Source organism: Macrotis lagotis, chromosome X, assembly GCF_037893015.1.
Source record: "Macrotis lagotis isolate mMagLag1 chromosome X, bilby.v1.9.chrom.fasta, whole genome shotgun sequence".
Taxonomy (NCBI): Eukaryota; Metazoa; Chordata; class Mammalia; order Peramelemorphia; family Peramelidae; genus Macrotis; species Macrotis lagotis.
Window position 1 is genome coordinate 97,394,754 of NC_133666.1, and position 12,206 is coordinate 97,406,959.

A 12,206-nucleotide genomic window follows, 5' to 3' on the forward strand; every position below is an offset into this window, starting at 1 on the left:
TCAAGTATTTGAAGACAATGAGCAGCTTTGCCACTTCTCCAGAAAAGCTTTCCACATTTCCATAAAGAAGGTATGGTTGTAAGTTCTTTCAACATGTTGGATGTCCCAAAGAATGTGGGGTACATGGAGTATTTAGGGAAAACTAGCAGCTCTGGTGTAAGGACTTGCCAGCTCTTTGCTAGCACCTTCACTCAACTCTCACCTGTATCTCTATTGTTTAGCATAGTGCTTTACACATAGTAAGTACATAATACATACTTTTTTAAAAAGAAAATCATTCATTTGCTTAAGATTTGAAAAAATATTACTGGTTTTCCTTCTTTCTCTCACCTGTGGCTCCAAGAAGCCTCAGCATGACAGAGGTCAGATCCTAGTAGAACTTCTTGGCAGAAAACTAACTCAGGTTGAGGGTAACTAACAGACTTCAAACCTGTTGTGAATTAGGGGTTTGTCTACCCCAAACATATGAACACTGCCTAGTGGAATAAAGGTAGCTGGAGTCAAGCATTATGGAGAACTTGGAACTTGGTTGACATTGAAGACAGCAAAACACTGCATCCAGGGTCATCATTAATTTTTGACTTTTGTCTTGCCACTGGACTCTGCAAGAATGAATGAGACTGACACTTTTGTTCAGTTCTGCCTCAGTAAAATCAATTCATGGAACAGTAAAAGACATCACCCCTTGATCAAATTTTTGGTATCTCTTAAATATTGAAGGATAAAAAGCAGCTACAACATTACTCTCCAGTTAAAGTCTGAGAAAATATTTAGTGAAATAAAAATAAAATAAAATAAAATAAAATGTTTATATGTGATTTACTAAGTCACTCAGTAGCCCACAGGGATCCTTATGTATGATTTTGTGATTCCGTTTCTTTTCTGAGTTTGACATCAGTAGTCTTGAGTACCTCACAGATCTATAGTTCTAGAGGCATGAAGATGCATGTATTAGGGCATATAAAATAGGGATATAAGCTTATAGGCTTAGACCTGGAAGGGACTTTAGAGGTCAGTGAATTCAATTCCCTCATTTTATAGAAATTGGAACTGAATCACAGAGGAGTTAAGGTAACTTACTCAGGGTTACACAGCTAATAAATATCTGAGATAGGATTTGAACCCAGGTTTTCCTGCCTTTAGTCTTATCAGTATGGTTCAACTCTGTCCATCTTTGAAGCCATGTCTTTACTGAGATTCCCCAATGATAAATTCCTTTGTCTATCCACTCAAATATAAAACTAAGCCATCTTTTGATTCAATTCTTACCTAGTCCTTAGCCTTGAATGAGCATGGCTTCAGACAAAATGAGACCTGGGAAAGACCGATTTAGAAAGGCCATCACCCTGAGCCTTCATCAATTGTCTTGACTCTTGTCACTACTATCCTCAGACACTTAATAGCTATGTGACCATGGGTAAGTTAGTTAACCTCTGTCTTCTCCTCTTCTGTAAATGGGATTTCACTCAGGTTGTTGTGAGAAAAAATTTAGTTAAATACATGCGAAGCTGTTTTTTCAACCTTAATATAAATTCTAGTTATCATTACCATCACTACAATCATCATTATCAACAACAGCAACATCACCATTCCTCAAAACCTTTCACTATGACTAAGCCCCTCCTCACTCCCATCCATGAAGCAAACTAGATGAATTAGAAACCTTTTTCCTTATTCCAACAATCTACCTTGGATGCCATCTGAGAAGCCTCAGTTCCCATTTTATCTCTAGAGCTTAGGAAAAGTACAGGATGTAAGCTTAGAAATTCTACCCAATAGACCCCATGCTCTGTCATATATATGTATATATAACTAGGACTTCTCTGAGCATACGCATTTCTCCTAATATGGAGATGTCCTTGAGGGGCTAATTAGGAAAGAATACAGAGGAAAAAGAGGCAGAAAGATAAAATAGCTCAGTCTTTACAGTTCTGTGTCCAGACAAAACAGTCAACCCACACCCACATGGTAGGGGATGCAATGGGCCCCATGTTAGGCAAACTAGACATGCCCCCAAAAGGTTAAGTGACTTGTTCTAGGTGATACAGACTATATATGTTAGAGCCAGGACTTGGAAACCAAGACTTCCTAAGTCTGGGACCAGCTGTCTACCCATACCCCTCTGAAAAGTGACTGGAAAATCTCATAAAAATGTGAGCTTTTATTTTATTCTGATGTATGTATATGTGTGTATGTATGTATGTATATATCCAGATACACACATATGTGTATTGTCTATTATATGGATCCATGTATATAGAGGCAAAGATGGAGAGCAAAAAACATATCAATGACTGTTACCCTGAGAAATGAATTAAATGATAGGAGAAAAAAGAAAAACCACTTAAGAAAAGAAAAGGGACAATTGGAATAGCAAATGCAATGTTCTACAAGTCAGAGGAAAGTTACAAGAAAATATTATTAAATATACATTATACTTAAATATTTATTTTAGTGTTTTCTCAGTACTGGAAAGAAAAAAATTCAAATCAGACCATCATTTGGGGGGGATAAGAAATAATATACTCAAAATGATGTTGGGAGCCTAGGAATAGGGGAAAGGTATAATCTTATGGCTCAAATAAAGAAGGAAAAACTAAAATCTTTCTAAACTTCAAAAATACAGTAACTTATCACATTGCTAAGCCCAGACTAATGATTAATTTTTTACTAAAAAAACTGGGAAAACAGAGAACAGGAGGCAGATGCTTTATAACAAGGTTAAATGAAGGACTATGTACATCTCAGTTTGTTAAACCATGTGTTTTTTCCATGTCTCATGCCTAGTTTTGGCCTCAAAATATACTGCAACAACAGATGTAGACTTCTGACAAGTTTGTCAGCATACATCAGTCATTTGTCAATGCTAATACCAGTGGATACTGACTTCAAAAACACTATATACTACATATATATATATATATATATGTACAAAGAAACAAACATATAAACATATACACACACTCATCTATAGATCATCCATATTTCTTGCTATAAGCAATATCTTCTCAATCTCTTTCTATTTGATTTAACAATATTTCCTGAAACTCTCTTCCCTTGGTTTCCATGACATTGCACTTTTCCTGGTTCTCTTTCAGAACTTCTGACTATTCCTTTTCTGTCTTAAATGACCTTTCTTCCTTCTCATGCCTGTTAATTGGGTCCAGGCATTATAGCCTCTGTTATCCACTGTGACAAAGACCTAGACAGTTGGGAATAAACATTCTGAAGGTTGTGATGAAAATTCATCAATTTATTATTTCCCAAAGACTAAAGATAATTTTGTTTTAAAGGAATATAGTTGCTTTTCATCTTGCCTTGAAGTGATAGTGAAAGAGCCATGTCTTTACTGAGATTCCCCAATGATGAATTCCTTTGTCTATCCACTCAAATATAAAACTAAGCCATCTTTTGACTTAATTCCTATGTAGTCCTTAACCATGGTCACTCTGAGAATAAAGAAGGAAGAAAAAAGTGAAGAAGGAAGGAATGAAGAAAAAACAAAGGAAGAAAGAAGTCAGGAAGAAAACAAGAATTTATTAAGCTTCCACTACAAAGCAAGCATTGTGAGAAGTGTTTTATAGGGGTGGCTAGGTGGATAAAGCACTGGCCCTGGAGTCAGGAGTACCTGGGTTCAAATCCAGTCTCAGACACTTGATAATTACCTAGCTATGTGGCCTTGGGCAAGCCACTTAACCCCATTTGCCTTGCAAAGAAACCTTAAAAAAAGTTTTTTTTTTTAATAAATATTATCTCATTTGATCCTCACAAAATCCCTGGGAAATAGGTGCCATTATTGTCCTAATTGTATGGTTGGGGAAACTGAGGCTAAGTGACTTCACAGAATCAATGTCTGAGACACATTAGAATTTAAGCCATTCTCATTTCAGACTCATTGTTATTTCTATTTCACAAGTGTGAAAAGATGAAGGGAGATTTGAAGAGGATTACAGCAAATGATGTGAAAGAAAAGTAAACTGGACCAGTGAAAAGAAGAAAAACAAGAAAGAAGCTCAAGAGACGTAGTCCTCTTCATTTGTCAAGAACCCAGTGAGCCAATGGGATTGGAGCAGAGAAACAATGTAGAATTTTTCCTTCCCAGGGAACTGATAAAGGACAAGGATAATCTTCATCTCTGCTTTCCCCTCACCTCTTCTTTCCATGATAGAGAGCAGTTGTTAAATCTAGAGATTTCCTGTTAATAGCTCATTTACACTTTGTAGGATTGGTCCTAACTTCTTTGAATTAAAAGATGTATTATTTGTGATTAAGGAGTTGCAAAGGAGGGATAATGGCAGTCATATATATATATATATTATATATATAATATATATATATATATATATATATATATATATATATATTTGAAAGAGGAGAGATAAAGAAGCAGAATGTGGGATGGAAGGACACAGAGAGACAAAGAGAAATGGAAGAGAGAGTAAAAGAGATTCTCCCTCTATTGAAGTTCAGTATCTCTAAGAGAGGAAGATCTCATTAATTGTTATGATGGATGAACTTTTCTAAAGCAGAAATTAAAGCATGTGGATCAATGTTTTAAACTTTGGTTAAAACTAATAACTTTAAAAATTTAGCAGCAGTATGGTTAACTGGTGGGGCTCTGGCATCAATTGCCACAAGAGAATATATCACTCATTGGAAGGAAAAGGGGAGGGACTGGAAAAGAACTACATTGCCTATGGATTGTATGAGGTTTTCAGGAAGGACTAGCATCTCTGGTGTAGGGGCTTACTTAGCCCTTTTCAATATCATTCAAATTACTTTTAAGCTCACCTGGCACTCAACTCTCATCTGTGGTTAGAAAAAGTTTTAGTGGCCACATCCCAGTAAAACAATCTAAGCAAACAGGCTAAAACTAGGTTGATGGTAATCAACATATTACCATTTGATGGGTTCAAACCCATCAGTGAGTTAGGGGGATGTCTAGCCTTCAAGCATGTGAAGACTTTCCACAGAAGAATGGGCAGATGAGAACAATTGTTCCAGTGGCCATGAAGTAGACTGAAGAAGGTGCTGTGGAGAACATAGAGCTTGGTCAAAAAGATGCCAGGGACATTCACTGCATCCTGAACCATCACCAGTTATTTTGACTTTTGTCCTGCCATTAGAAGGAAGAGTGAGGGTGACAACTTTGTGCAACTCTCCCTATCTTAAATTCAATTCACACACAAGTCAAGATATCAACCTATGATGCCATGGGCTCTCTTCAAAAATAGCAGCAACAATGCCCATATTCCAAGGGTGGGGATCAAAAGCTAGGCAACAGCTACTTCTCCCCCTTGCTTTCTGAATCCTGCCCAAGCTGCCACACATGTTCTATATAGCATTATGCTACTGTCTTTCTATAGCTTCTCCTACAGAAAATTCTTCATTTTCCATTGCTTTAATCATTGTTACTATCCTGCTCCAAAATTTTCAATTAATCCTGATTGTTTTGACAAATCTAAATTTTATCTGACTTTGAAAGGTCTCTATATCTGATTCCAATTTACTCAACCAAATAGATTTCTGAGGGAACTTTCTATAATGATAGCTTGAATCCAGGTTAGGATATATATAGCGCATACCTGATTAGATTGCCTTCACTGAGGCAACTTAACTGTGGTTAAGTAACAATGCTGCAAAAGTTAAATCTGAGAGCATGAGTGTTTATTCATCACTCTCTTTCTAGGATATTAAGAGGAGGTGGGGGTAATAAGGCAATATATGGAAAGGACATTGCAAACTTGAAATCACACTCTGATTTCTTTCATATTGGATGAAACGGATACAAAGGTCTGAACACAAACCTGCTACTGTTCTTGTATTTTAGAATTTGGAAAATTTGCAATAGATAAAATGATTTCTTTTTTCCTAATTAAATTAAAATATTGGGTTGTAAGTTCATCTTTGGTAGACTCAGTGAAAGCCTCTTCAAAACAACTCTAGTAATAGACAAGATAATGGGGATGATGCATACTTTAATCTGGTTACCACACGATTTTGATTTCTTCTGCTAGGTCTTTATACTCTGAGAGCTCTTCATTTCACATAGTTTGGATGGGTTTTTTTTTTGCATAGTACTAACTTGCAAGGCAAGATATCACCCCTCTGATGTCACTGGTCCTCCAGACAACAGTTTGGAGAATATTAGTTTGAAGGACCGTTAGGAGGCGCAGTGAATGTAATCAGGGCCTACAGTCAAGAAGACTAATCTTCCTGAATTCAAATATAGCCTCAGATAATTACTAGTTATGTGAACCTGAGCAAGTCACCTCACCCTCTTTGCCTTAGTTTCCTTATTTGTAAAATGAGCTGAAGAAGGAAATGACAAATCACTCCAGTATCTTTACCAGTTAAATTCCACATGGGATCATGAAGAATCAGACATGACTGGAAAATGACTCAAAAACAACAAAGGGAATTATGAAGATATGGTGCAAAGATATCTATTTGAAACACTATTCTTGGATTTTTATGGATTAAAATTATATCCAAACAATTGTGAGCAAAAGTTTTATCTGTTATGATGGTCTAGTTCTAGGATGGTTTTATTTGTTGAATTCTCAAGGAAATTTGTCCCCTAGTTTATAAAGAATAATGAGGTTATAGAATGTAATTTTGGACATGAATAAAGGAAGGAAGGAAGGAAGGAAGAAAAAACAATTATTAAGTGATTATTATGGGTTATATGCTGATGATACAAATTAAATGAGACATCATCCCTTTTCTCAAAGAGCTCACAATCTAATTGGGAGAAATAATGCATATAGGAAGACTAGTCCACATTGTAAATGGCATGGCCTAAGGGGAAAGATAATGAGTTTTGTTTTAGAGTTCAATTTGATGTAGTTGTAGGACATTCAGCCATATGAATAGATATTTCCAGCAGGTAGAGAACTTGTGTAAGTGAAGTACATGGTAGAGATAAGGGTGAGATGTAAATGTTGTTTTACAAGTAATCTGCCTATAAGAATTGGTGAAGTTAACAAGAGAGAAAGAAAAAGGAGAAAACTCAGAATAGAGCCTTACAATAAAAGTTCATAGTGGATCATATTGGCAAAATACTTACCAGAATTGACATGAATACTTATAATTAGGTATCAGTGTATATTATATTATATAAAGTATTACTATATGATATATATATATAATATACATATCGTATAGCTATATATATATATATATATATATACACACTATATGCTATACATATAGTATAGTGCAGTTTTGTTTTCAATTTAAGTGATGTCCATAACAGACACATCATTCTAACCATTTTAATGCCTTACCTGTATTATATTAATAATAATAGAAAACATTTAAGCTTTAAGGTTTGCAAAGTACTTTACAAACATTATGTCATTGTCACAACAATTCTGGAAAGTATTATCATTATCATCATCATCATCATCATTATTAATATTATTATTATCCTTATTTTAACAGAGGAAACTGAAATAGACAGATAGTCTTCCTGATTCCAGGCTGAGTTTACTATCCACCATACCATCTAGTTGCCTTTTAAAGTCTTTAATAGGTATTTTTTTTATAATTTGAAATGAAATATTGAATTCTTTTTACTATTTACTTGCAAAATCAGTCCTAACCAAGAAAGTCTGGGTTCCTTAAGATTGACAATTTGTCATTTCTAGTAATGAAAACCTAGGGCTTCTATCATCATCATCATCATAAACCCCATCACAAATTCCATTTCTGTTAATAAAGCCACATCACAACTTCTTCATTGACATAGTGCTAATTGACTCTTTGTGGTTATTGTTTTGCTTTTACTGACTATGGTGTAAATGACAGGTTCATGACAATGAGATTGCCACTTCCAAGAAAATGCCATGCCACTCTCACCATATGCTCCCACCCTAACAAACACTGATGGAATTAAAGAAACATTTTGGGAAGACCTGGAGACCCTTATCATCAATGTACCAAAAGAGGACAAGCTTATAACTATGGGTGATTTTAATGCTATAGTAGACTCAGTTTACTAGACATGGCAGGGAGTGAATAGAATTGGAAACAGCAACAGCAATGGACATTTACTACTGAAGACTTGTGCATCTCATGACCTGTGCTGTCTTCCATTTACCTAAATGTAGTAAAACTTCCTGGATGCACCCTCATAGCAAACATTGATATCTAATTGATTATGTGAGTGTAAGGAGAAGAAACAAACAGAATGGGAGTGACAAAGGAAATGTCTGTTGCACAGTGCTGTACTGGTCACAGAATCATCCTCTCTGAGCTAAATATTCACATTCATCCAAAGCAGGGACCCAAAGGCAAAATGAATACTAGAAGAATTAATGTCAAGAGATTAGTGTCTCTCTGAGGCAGAACAGTTTGTTGCTAACTTGAAGGAAAAACTGAGCCAACCCACAGTTGGCAACAGCAGGGCAGAAAAAGAGTGGGCAGCTTTCAGAGATCTGGTGTACACCTCTTGCATTTACTCATCTGGGCCAGAACACTTGCAAACTTCTAAATGAAGATGAACTCCACAGGGCTTACCAGCAGGATAGTCATCCATTTCTAAGAAGGCAGCATTTAATTCCATTAAAAGTAAAGTACAAGCGAATCTTAGAGAGATGCTTTTGGCTCAGTAAGAAAGCAGGTGACATTCACTTTTATGTAGATAATAACAAGCCAAAATGCTTTTGATGCCCTGAAGGCTATTACTGGGCCAAAGACATATATGGTGCAACTCAGCTACTCAGTGTTGATGGATCCATATTGATTAATGATAGGGATATGATCTTAGAGAGATGGGCTGAACATTTCCATAGTGTTCTTAACAGACCATCATCTATCAATGCAGAAGCCACTGACCATTTAACTCAAGTTGAAGTCAATAAGTCCCTAGCTGAAGTTCCACCTGAAGAAAAGGCTTTGAATGCTATCAGGCTCCTTTCAAGTGGCAAAGCACCTGGCACTGTTTCTATTCCAGCTGATATCTACAAGGTGTGTGTGTGGGGTCCATTGCTCATCCAAAATTGACTGAAATTTTTCAGGTTTTATGGCATGAAGACATTATCTGCCAAGAATATGCCTCTATCATTCATCTTTATAAAAGTAAAGGACAAAGATTGTCCTTGTGACAGTCATGAAGTGTTTGTCCCTTCATGTCATTACTGATCAGATTCTTTCCAGAGTCCCCTCTCAATAGATTGATCCTTCACTTGGAAGGTGGGTCACTTCTCTGAAAGCCACTGTGACTTCAGAAAGGGTTGAGGTCAATATGGGTCAATATGGTGTTTGCTACCCGACAACTCCAGGAAAAAATGCCAGGAACAGAACAAAGGTCTTTATACATTTGTAGATCTGAACAAGGCCTTTAATACTGTCAATTGTTAGGGTTTATGGAAAATCATGTTAAAGTTTGGTTGCCCATTGAAGTTCATCATTATTGTACATCAATTTCATGACAGTATCTTTGTCTGGGTTCTGGATAGTGGACAATGCTCTTGAGATTTTTTTAGTCACCCATGGAGTAAAGCGAGGAAGTATCCTTGCACCCATACTTTTTAGCTTGATGTTTTCAGCCATATTATCAAGTACTTTCACTGAGGATGAACATGGCTTTAAGAGTCAGCACTGCATTGATGACAAATTCTTCAACTTGGAAAGGCTACAAGCCAAGATCAAAGTGGAGGGAGTGTTGGTGCATGATCTTTTGTTTGTAGATGATTGTGTACTCAATACAACCTCTGAAGCTGAGATGCAACAAAGGATGGATCAATTCTCTGCTGCTTGTTAATTTTAGTCTAACATTGATTCTGACAAATGGAGAAGTTTTGAGCACTGTGGACAAGTTCACTTACCTTAGCAGTGTCCTTTCCAAAGAGATACACGTTGACAATGAGATTGACACATGTCTTGACAGACTAGCTTAGTATTTGGGAGACTCTGAAAGAAAGTGTGGGAGTAAAGAGGTATTAGACTGACTACCAAACTGAAGGTCCACAGAGCCGTTGTCTGCCCTCATTGCTATATGCCTGTGAAATTTGAACAGTCTACCAGTGCCATGTCAGGAAACTGAATCACTTCCCCTTAAATTGTCTTAAGAAGATTCTGAAGATCATCTATCAGGAGAAGAAACCAGATACTGAGGTACTTTCTTAAGCTAAATTACCTAGCATTCCAACATTACTACAGAGAGTGCAACTACAATGGGCTGGACATATTGTTTGAATGGCAGACATATACTTGTAAAAAAACCTATTTTATGGAGAACTCACTTAGGGCAAGAGCTCACAAGGGGGTCAGAAGAAGTGATACCAAGACACCCTGAAGGCCTCATTGAAGAACTTTAGAATTGACTGTACAGTATAGGAGACCCTGGCACAGGCCCACCCGGGACAACATGCCCTCATCAGTGAGGATGCTGCATTCTATGAAGAATGCAGAATTGGAGCAGCTCTTAGGAACAGTTCACATGGACTATTTGTGCCTGACCTGTGGTAGAGCATTCTGAGCATGTATTGGTTTGATCATCCATAGTTGGACACACTGTAATTTGTCTCAAACATAGTGATGTCATTTTGGTCTTCTTCTAAGACCAACCAACTGACCATGAATTTATTGCCTTGATTATATTTGATTTCATTCAACAAACACATCTTACACATTTACTATATTCATCCTTACCTTACCTGAGTGTGTAGAAAAGACAACAAATCAAATTTTTAATTTCCAAAGATGAGTCATATTGGACAGAGAAGCTCCCACATGGAGTGAATAACTGGGGAGATTCCCCACACATAACCTTTAAAGGGAATGTGCTTGCTTGGGAGTATGATTTCAATGTACTTAACAATGTGTGAGGATGCTTTCCTCATGTCTATATATATTCAAACTTTTCCCTAAAGTTCTACCCCCATTAATTTTAATCACACTAGATAAGAATTTGGTAGCTGCCAAATTTTCCTTTATATAAAGAAGAAATACTATGATAGCAATGAAAGGAAAGTGAGCACTGGAAAGAGGAGTTCATTTAAATAGGTGGAAACCTTTGGTTCACACCACTGGCTGATAGAAAAATTTCTCTAGGATAAAAGAAGCTCTAGGATAAAAATTTCTCTAGGATAAAAGAAGCTCTAGGATAAAAGAATATTCTCTAGGATAAAAGCTTACTTCAACTAATATAACCTGGGTAAAATCCAAGGATAAAGCAGCTTCTCTTCCTGAACTCAGCTCTCTCTTAAAGGGAGGAGAAATTATCTACTAGCTTAAAATAAGCCTGAGCAAATCTCTCTCTAGAATCTTCAGTTCAATTATTGTTAGACATAGTATCTGTTTTTGTAGGACTGTCTCATATGAAAAGGATTTTTAGTTATTAGCTTCCCCTCAGAGAACTCAGTATAATGAATAGAAGTTGCAAAGGTGAAAATTTAGGCTTAATGTAATGAAAAAAGTGTTATATACAAGAACAATGGTCTGCTTTGGAAAAATGATGTATTTATTCCCCCTCTTTGGAGACCTTCAAAGAAAAGGTTGTTGGATATATCTTAAAAGAAAGTGGTTTATGAAATATGAGCTTGATCCTTCAAACCCTGATATCCTCTGATTCTTTAATGTTTAAAATAAAGAAGAATTTTTAATTGGAGTCTTAAACAACATTCTTCTCAGGGCCATGACATGTTGCCCACGTTTTATAAGTTGAAATAAAGTATAGAATATTTTATCATAGAAGAATTTTTCAATCACAATATGTCATTTTTGGCAGCAGTTAATTTTTACAGCATGGAGTACCTTTCATGCCATTACATGTCCCCATGTGAATGTAAATTCAATGGTCACAATAATAATTGAACCAATAGTTTCCTATCAGGAGGATTTCAATCAGAATGAAGGGAAGGCACCTAGATGTGTAATTCAGCTCTACAACTGAGCATTCTCACTTTTGTCAGCTTCTTGTGTTGTTTGATCCAAGAGTCTAGAAATCAGGTTGCACTTAAAAATTGCATTATTTAAGAACTCTTTCCTAAATGTACACTTGGTTTTCTTGTTAGAGAAATATATAGAAAAATATCAACAGTTATTATCAGATCTAGCTCCATCAAATTACTTGATAAATGTTCATAGAATCAATGTGCTATCAGAACTTTGGGTAAGTTTTATGTCATTGCAACAACAAAATATAAATAGATTCTCAGTCTCTGAACTGTTTGGCAAATAAACCAAAGAAATTTGAT